The 8,736-nt window shown below is 41.4% G+C and overlaps 1 non-coding gene across 1 annotated transcript; it reads right to left on the minus strand.

Moving 5' to 3' along the window:
* Nucleotides 1–7,812: 7,812 nt before the first annotated feature.
* Nucleotides 7,813–7,885, minus strand: TRNAE-CUC (transfer RNA glutamic acid (anticodon CUC)). Its single transcript has one exon. It is a non-coding gene; the product is annotated as a tRNA-Glu (tRNA).
* Between the last annotated feature and the right edge of the window lie 851 nt (nucleotides 7,886–8,736).

The following is an 8,736-nucleotide window of genomic DNA, read 5'->3' on the forward strand; positions in this document are numbered from 1 at the left end:
TTTTTTCTAACTACTCCTTACCTCCTTCTTCCAATCTGCCTACAGGGCAATATGAAATAAAAATGTAGTAATTTTCTTTTTAGAGAACGTTCTAACCCCTTGGTCCTCTGCCCCACCTCCTTTGCCCATCTTAACAAGGTTTAGAAACTAAAGCATTGACTGAAACTTCACAACTGCTCACCATGCAGAAAATGATTCCCTTTCATTTATTGTGCAAAAATATGCCCGAAATGTGGAACATAATCTTCCCCATTCCCAGAGATATTGTCCTGGGCTTCTGTTAGCAACATTATTTTCTTTGGAGCCTTATGCACCTATACAGAAGGTTCTAATTATGCTTTAGCATATCTCAGTGAGAAAGATCTAGTGCAGTAAGTTGGTCTCATTTCAAGTAAAGATCATCTGCAAAAATCGTATTCTATTTTTAAGTCATACAATCTTATTATATTTTAAATGATTTTATAATTTGTCTGAAATTCTTTCAAGTAGGCTGTAGAAAAATTTATATGCAAACACACATATGCAAATCTGAATACATTGAGAGCAAGCATGTAAGACATAAGGTACTAGGGTTAAAACCACAGAACTAGGACCTGAAATAATATTTCCTCTTGTACTTCTTGTACTTGCACTAGCAATAAAAGAATATGTACCATTTTCCCACCCAAACAAAAAGTAATGTTACTTAGGGAGCTGCAAATAACGTGAAATGTGATCATGCCTGTGATCCGCCAAAGTGACTCTTCTACTTTCAGGGTAGAAGGGTGAAAATTCTCAGTTACCCCTCCATCAGCTGCATGCTGTCTGGGGGAGCATGAAGAACATCTGATGTCTCGCCATTAGCTCTCTTTTTGGTGTTGTTCTGTGCATTTTCCTCAAAGGGAGTCACCACTTTACTGTCTCCTATAGCCCTGGAGTTCATGCAGCTACCTCCCTCTCCTGTGAGTTCAAATGGGTAGATTCATGAATGGTACAGATGGAGAAATAGATTAACTTTAGAAAGGATGCTGGCACTGATACTCTTGGGACTGAACTGCTTCCAAGACAGAAATAATCTTTGTGCTTTCAAAATTGGGAACTCTGATGCAATTTTACTCTCCTTGTCAAATGGCTGGATGTGGTATAGTAACCGTGGTGGGGGGTGGGGGTGGGGATGGAAACAGCCAGTCAGGTGGCTTTGATATGAATAGCTTGAAAATGAGGCAAATTATTGTGCCAGGATTTTCTACTAAGCTAGCATAAGATTTTTTTTTTCTTGGAGATTGAAACATTGATAACTGATTGGATTCTGTCTACGAAATTGTCTACAAAAGGCTGTTTCTTCCTGCCTTCCTTCCTTCCTTCCTTCCTTCCTTCCTTCCTTTCTTCCTCCCTCCCTTCCTTCCTTTCTTCCTTCCTTCCTTCCTTCCTTCCTTCCTTCCTTCCTTCCTTTCTTCCTCCCTTCCTTCCTTCCTTCCTTCCTTTCTTTCCTTCTTTCTTAAATACTTACTGCATATATGCTAACCGATATGGGGCAAAGAGAAATAAGGAATGATCCCTACCTTCATTGACTAATGAGGGAGATGAATGTAGACTCAGATACCAGCTCTAATGTTTGATGGTGTGTGCTGTGATTTTCCCCCTGGGGACAGGAGGGAGAGTCCTTGACAAACCTGGAACTCCTTCCATCCCCCCAACTCTTTACCCACTGCTTCATCTTATGGTGTGTGTTTCTGTTTGAAATTATTTGTTTTTGTTGCATTTCTTCCCACTAGAACACCAACCTTATGAGGGCAGGGATTTAGTTTTATTCATCAGCTTATCCCCAGTGTCTGGAAAAGAGCTCATTGACAGTAGGTTCTAAACAAAGATGTGTTATGAGCACAGGGCTGTATGGGAAAGTTAGGTCAGTGAAGCCATGTGTCAGGTGTGTGGGCAAGGGGCAAGAGAGGAAACTTTATGGAGAAAAGATTGGGCTGGACAGTGAAAGTGTCTAGCACAAAGTGAAAAATAATATGAATTCACCAAGTTATTGGAAGGGTAACCAAATCTTTTCTGTAGCTATTTAGGATATAGAAATAAATAAACTGTGTGTGTATGTGTTTGTGTGTGTGTGTGTGTGTGTGTGTATTCACCAAGCATTTCACACATAGTAAATAACTAGCAAAATTAGTTTCTTTGTATGGCATGCCAAGGGATTTATCCTACAGTTATTAAAGTCCTCCTACCCCCAGGTATTTAACAAGGGGAGGGGCATGTTGAGATGGGTGTTTTGGAAAGCTCCAGAGAATGCGTGGAGGTTGGATCAGGCAAGAACCTGTACCAGGGAGGCCAGGTTAGAGACTGTGGAAGTCAGAGGTGATAATGACCAAATTAAGGCCAAGGCAGTTTGCAGAGAGGGGAAGGTTTCTATTCAAGGGCTATTTAGCAGTAAAGGAATAGATCCTTGTATCCAATTCAATGTGGAGAGTAAAGAAGAAAGCAAGTGAGGATGACATTAAAATGACTTCGTTGCATTTATTATTATCTGATATGATAAAACATACATGGGGTTTTTTTTTTTTTTTGCTTGTTTGTTTTGTGGACTGTGTCACCCACTAGAAAGTGAGCTGCTTAAGGACTCTTCCAATATTGCTCTCTATCACATTTCCATAGCCTAAAACCACGCCTGGCCACAGAAAATACTCAATTAGTATTTGCAAATGAATTATTGCATGAGTGGGAATGCTCTTTGCCATAGATTAGATAAGGAAGGCAGGAAAAATGTCACGTTTGGATGAAGAGGTAAGAAATAAGGCACAAAGGTAAGGATCCAGGCAGAGCTGCCCAAAGTTCTCTTGAACTGATGAGAAAAGTCAAGACTGCAAAAAGTCACAAATGCTGGAATCATTTTGGAGTTGTTAATGTGCTGGTGATGAATGGGATCATTAGGGAAGATAAGAAGGGGCACAGATCAAGAATAAAAACCGGAGGCATACTACTATGTTAAAGGAGTTGGGGAAAGACATGGAACCAAGACAAGAGATGGGAAGGCATGTGGGAAGTGTCAAAGGAAAGCCCCAACAGTATGTTGCTCTAGAACCATGGCAGGAGTGGGGCACCTGGGTGGCTCATTTGGTTAGGTGTCCAACTCTTGGTTTCTGCTCAGGTCATGGTCTCATGAGATTTATGAGGTTTATGAGATCAAGCCCTGCATTGGGCTCTGCGTTGACAGTGCTGAGCCTGCTTGGGATTCTCTCTTCCTCTCTGCCCCCCTCTCTCTCTCTCTCTCTCAAAGTAAATAAATAAGCTTTAGAATCATGGCAGGAGAAAGTTGCAAGAAGGCCAGCGTCAACAGACAAACCCACCAGCACAGTAGTTCTATGGTTCAAATTTCAGTGGAGAGAGAGGTTGGTGTGCCAGGGCAGTGTGCTAGAGCTGGCTTGCAAGAGCCAATTGTTGACTTTGGGGGAATGTTGTGAGTTATTATTAAAATTAAAAAATTATCTTTTGTAAGCTTACCATTAAATACATTAAAATCGAAGATAATAAAGGTTCCAAATGCTTCACTTCCTAATTATTTTATTACATTTTACTCTTGTCTATGCTCTTGAGGTTATGTATGTCCGTTGAATCTGTGTGGTCTAAGTAGTACCTAGTGGCATGCCAGTGACTGTCACTTCTCAGCTCTGCATCCAGTTATGTCATGTTGGTCGGGTGAAGCTGGCCTTCGTAGGAGTATTTACACCGCGGCAACTGGCTAAGGCCGTATATCAGGACTCTTCTCCCCAGAGCGCTGGTTGTTAAACATTTACCATTTACAGTGGCCCACCACTGCTTGAATGGGGGGAGAAAAGGATGCAGTGTGAGTTTCACTTAGACTGGGGAAGATGGGGGTAAGAAGCCATTGGAGATGGTGGTGGAGATGCCTGAGACAGATGGCACTTCCATGAAGCAAGACCGAGTGGGTGGTGGACTGGGTCCCTGAGCTCTGGTATAGGGAAGGCTTATTATCCACTGACATGGCGTAAGTGCCACTTAAATGCATAACAAAATAACGTGACTTTTTCAACCATATCCTGTTGATATGACTGTTAGGTCCTCCTCATTGATTCGACTTCCCTTTATAGAATTCACCTTTGAGCATTTAAAAGTTTGCTTTAAGTGTCCTGCCATACTGCCTTCCCAGTGAGACAAACCATCAGCCTGTTTATCTTGTATAAACTCTGTTCCTTGGCAAACTGCTCGACAGGCAGGTACTTTGTGTGACAGGCTGCTTCAATCTGGCCAATTCCAATGGAATAGCGTTAATGATTCAAACGCCGTCATTAAATAGGTGAAGTAAATACCTAGAACGAATTGCCCGGGGGAACTTAGTATTTCTCGGTATTTCTAAGCCCTGCGTGTGTTTTCGGTAAACACACAAAGCTCACACTCTCTAAAATTATTACTCGAGGTTCAAATTAAACCATAATCCCCACCACCACCACAAAAACAATGAAACGAAACACCCACTGTTCCACTGTTTGTAAACTACATGTGCCTCTTCCTTCCCCCCGCCCCCCACCTCACCCCGTCTTCTCATATTGCCTCTCCCCTGGGAGGGGACTATGCCATCTTCCAGGTGAGGGCTCCAGGATTTAGTACCCTGAACAATGAGGCCAAAGAGGCCCATCTAAAAGGCAAGGTGAAATAAAGGCGCCAGGAGCTGAACCCCTACATCACTGGTTATTTAACCTCATACATCCTGCTATAGCTGCATGCAACTTCACCTTTTTCTCTGTGCACTGGTCTATTTCTCCTCTTTCCCACTTAGAATGCTTTTGCATGATACTTCCCAGATTTCATAATCATCTCTATAATTGTCCTTCCTGGTGACCATTTACAATCCCATTATATTAATAGAACACAGTCTGCCTAAACCGTTGCCTCACAGTTGGGCACTTGGGCTGTTTCCAATTATTCGTTTTAATATAGGGCAGGACTTGAAACATCTTTTTACACATGTGTTTGTTTCCTTGGAGTTGTTCCTGGGGACATTTTTCCCCAAGAGGCTCCACCAGGTCAAAGAGTAGAATAATTTTTATGACTTGTCACTTATTGCAAAACTGCTCTTGAAGACTTCTTTTTTTTTTTTTTCAATTTTATAGTGCCACCAGCAAAGTTTAGTGTGCCTGCTTCCTCAAAGCTCTGCCAATAAACAATTTTGTCGTTTTTATTCATTTCTCCTGTTGTTCCGGTTACAGCACAACTCCATGTAGCTAAGGAGATGGAAATCAGAAAATAATCTTCCCCTAATCAAAGCCTGCTGTAGTTATAGGTGGGAGGTTTTGACATATATCCTAAAGAGTTAAGAAAGATTTTTATCATTCAAGCACAAAAATGAAAAGAAAGGTGGGGACACAGGCGGCCCTTTTAAGGGGTTAGAGGCAAAAGAGAGAACAAATAGATAAGACAACACCAAAGGGAAAATGATGAGGCACATTGTAGAACAAATGAGGAGGGAAATATCCCTGCTTACTATTTTCAGCACTTTCCGAAGCAAAAGAATTGCTAGAATTACTACATTTGGGGAATAAACCTGTAGCGTAAGCTTTGTGTTTGTTATTGCTGTTAAATATGTTAAATTCAACACAATATGTGGGATGTTATCTTTTCTCTCTACTTGGCCTGAGATCTGTTTTCTCTCTCAGTAGCCATCATCCAAAATAAGAACGATGAAAATGCTATGAAATTGGCTTTTGCATTTTTAAGAGGGTTCATTATTGACCGAGCAGTCCCTACAGGCTGCATGTAGATATCTCTGGCACTCATAACAAGCAATGGACATACACAGCACGTTCCTTTAAGAAGACTGTATTTATACTTTATTGGTTTTGGACATTTAAAACCGATTTCCTCTGAAGGGACATGACTTGTGTCTTTAGTTTTACGGAGAATCTTCTCAAAGGAAGCAACTAGATTCAATGCAGCCATCAGATTATTTCACAAATTGCAATTTCATTTCCCTATGAGAGAAAAATGTCTCTAAAGGCTGCATGTGCTGTGCTCTACCTCCAGTTGCTTATTAAAGTTTGAACTTCTATAATCTCAGCTCTTTCATTGTTGTTGACTACGGAGAAGTTATCCGTTATTTTTAGAACTTGTTTAGCACAGTGAGATTTCCTAACACACATTTACACTTGGCTGACTGGGATCCTCCATTTTGAAATAAAGAGCCTGCGTCTACAAAAGCAATGTGAGGTGCCATATTGGGGCATATTCCAGATGACCAAGCCAAGAGAACAGCTTCTGCCTGAAATAGAGGAATTTATTCTCTTGATGGGATGGAATTAAATTTTATTACTGTTTTCCTTTCTTTCTGAGAACTTATTTTTCTCTGTTTTAGCTTACTCAACATCCCTAATGCGTTTGATACAAACTTCCCTGTTGGAAACTTCCCCATCCTGGTATCTCTGACCTTTTTCTCTGGTTCTCCAATTCTCCAGTGACTTCATATCTGGAATCTTCTGTGGCTCTTCTTCCTCCTTCGCTTACCTTCCAAATGACAGCGTGCACCAACACTCGGGCCTTCTTTTCTGTATGTATAAGACTCCTAAGTTGGCATTTTCTAGCACATTCCTTCTCCCCAAGCTCCAGTCCCATATCTCCTTACAGTTGTCCACAGGACATTTCTACCACCACATGCCCCCTGATGTGCCTTGTATCTCACAGATGCAAGAAATCGCCTTCCTTTCCAGTATGCTCAGGAGAGCTCGTCCTCCCAGCTTTAATTCGTCTCAATCACCCAGACCTACCTCAAACATCTTTGGCCCTTTGGGATAACCCAAACCCAGACACCAAGCTGTGCTTGGATTTACCTCAAAATTTCTCTCACATTAGTCTCCCCTTCTTTGTTCGATTTGCTGCCCTTACTTCCAGCTCTGTTTACTTTCACGGTCTCTGAGATGAACACCCCAATACCCATCTCTTCCCGCATCCTTCTTTCCTGTCCATCCCTCTCAGATTTCTTCAAGCAACATGGCAACTGCTCCCTTGCCTGAGTATCCTCAGTGCCTCTCTATGTCCTACTACACTCAGTCTAGACCTCATTTTGTATCTTTCCCAGTCTTTATAATCTGGTTCCCAGAAACAAATTTTCTTTCCCTCTAACCTCCAACCAACACTAACCATTCCCATGGGACTGATGTCTTCGTTTTATCTACGTGCAACAGTATGCTGGAACTGTCTGGTACTGGCTCACAAGAGCTGGTGTGAAATTTTCAGGGAGTTTTTGAGCCAGTTAAACACAGCTAAAGGAAATTGTAGTTATTAAAAGGAAATATAAACTTAAACAAATTATGTTTAAAAAGTTAATAAATCCTTAAAACTCATAACTTCCTAATTATTTTAATATTATCTGTGCTCTTGAGATTATTTATGTTGTATGTGGAAATGCTGTATGACAGTGAGAGTGAGCTGATGCACACCTCTTCCCAACTCTGCATTCAGTAATGTCACACTACTAGCTGAGAATCAGCCATGTTTGGGATATTTATACCATGGAAATTGGTAAATGCCACCAATAATGGTTGGTTTCTTTTTCCAAGAGAAGGATGTTGAACATTACCAGCGTTCCACTGTGCTCATCCCTTGTATATTTCTCTGTCTGGGACGTCCTTCTTTTTTCCTCTTAATTTAGCAGGTCTTCCCTTTTTTCCCACGATACAAAATCTTTACTGATCCCTAAACACCCAGTTAAATCTCTCCTTATCAATCACACTTCCCTGACAATAATCGCTTTCATTGACCTATTTGCCACCCAAACCCTGCATTCTTTTTTTTTTCTAAGATTTTATTTTTAAGTAGTCTCTACACCCAATGTGGGGCTTGAACTCACAACTCTGAGATCGAGAGTCACATGCTCTACCAACTGAGCCAGCCAGGCACCCCTAAACACTGCATTCTTTATGTCCCGAACCAAACAACCTAGCGCTTAATTGTATGGCTTCCATTAATTTCCATTAATTTGGTTTAATTAGACGATTCAACCATTTGCAATGTCAATGTGTTCCTTTAGAGCTTCGTATGTGCCATACCCTGTGTTGGTTTCCTTTCTGTCCCAGCTCATTCATTGCTAGTTCATGCCTTTGCCTCTACTCATAGTTTCATGCACCTTGGAAGTCATCAACCACTTTACTTCAACATCACTTTTGGGTCCAACACAAAGCGGAGCCCTTAACAGGGACTCAAAATAGATCTATAAGTTGATACAACACTCTATAAGTATTAGATGTTCAAGGATGATGAGTATTGCTGAATTTCGGGGCAGGGGGCGGGAAATGCCTTGGTTCAAGTTGCTCGAAACTTTTGTTTCAAGTGCTGAAAGTTTCAGTCCCAAATCTAGTATCAATGAAGGGGGAGATTATGAGGTGTTTAGGAGGCTTGCATTCAGGACCATGTGGCCATGATCACACCGTTGTTCAGTCTTGTACCCAGGTAATATTATTTGTCCTGCTTACCTACTTACTTGGTTGCTGTGAGGACCAAAAGAGAAAAGTATGTAAAAAGGTGCTTTGCAGAGTGTTCCTCTAATGTACAGACTGAGAACCCTTACGGCCCTCACCCACCCTTTACCATATTCATGCCATGTTCCTTCCTCCAGCCATCTGTAAACAAGAAGAAAAGGACTAATCTGTATCTTCCTTATTGCACACCATTCCCTCCCCTTTCTTTCCTAAGATAAAGAAGCAGAAAGAGACTCTTAAAGACTGAGAACAAACTGAGGGTTGATGGGGG

Source organism: Lynx rufus, unplaced genomic scaffold (assembly GCF_022079265.1).
Source record: "Lynx rufus isolate CCGP_SWC_20201006 ecotype Redwood Valley unplaced genomic scaffold, mLynRuf1.p SCAF_5, whole genome shotgun sequence".
Taxonomy (NCBI): Eukaryota; Metazoa; Chordata; class Mammalia; order Carnivora; family Felidae; genus Lynx; species Lynx rufus.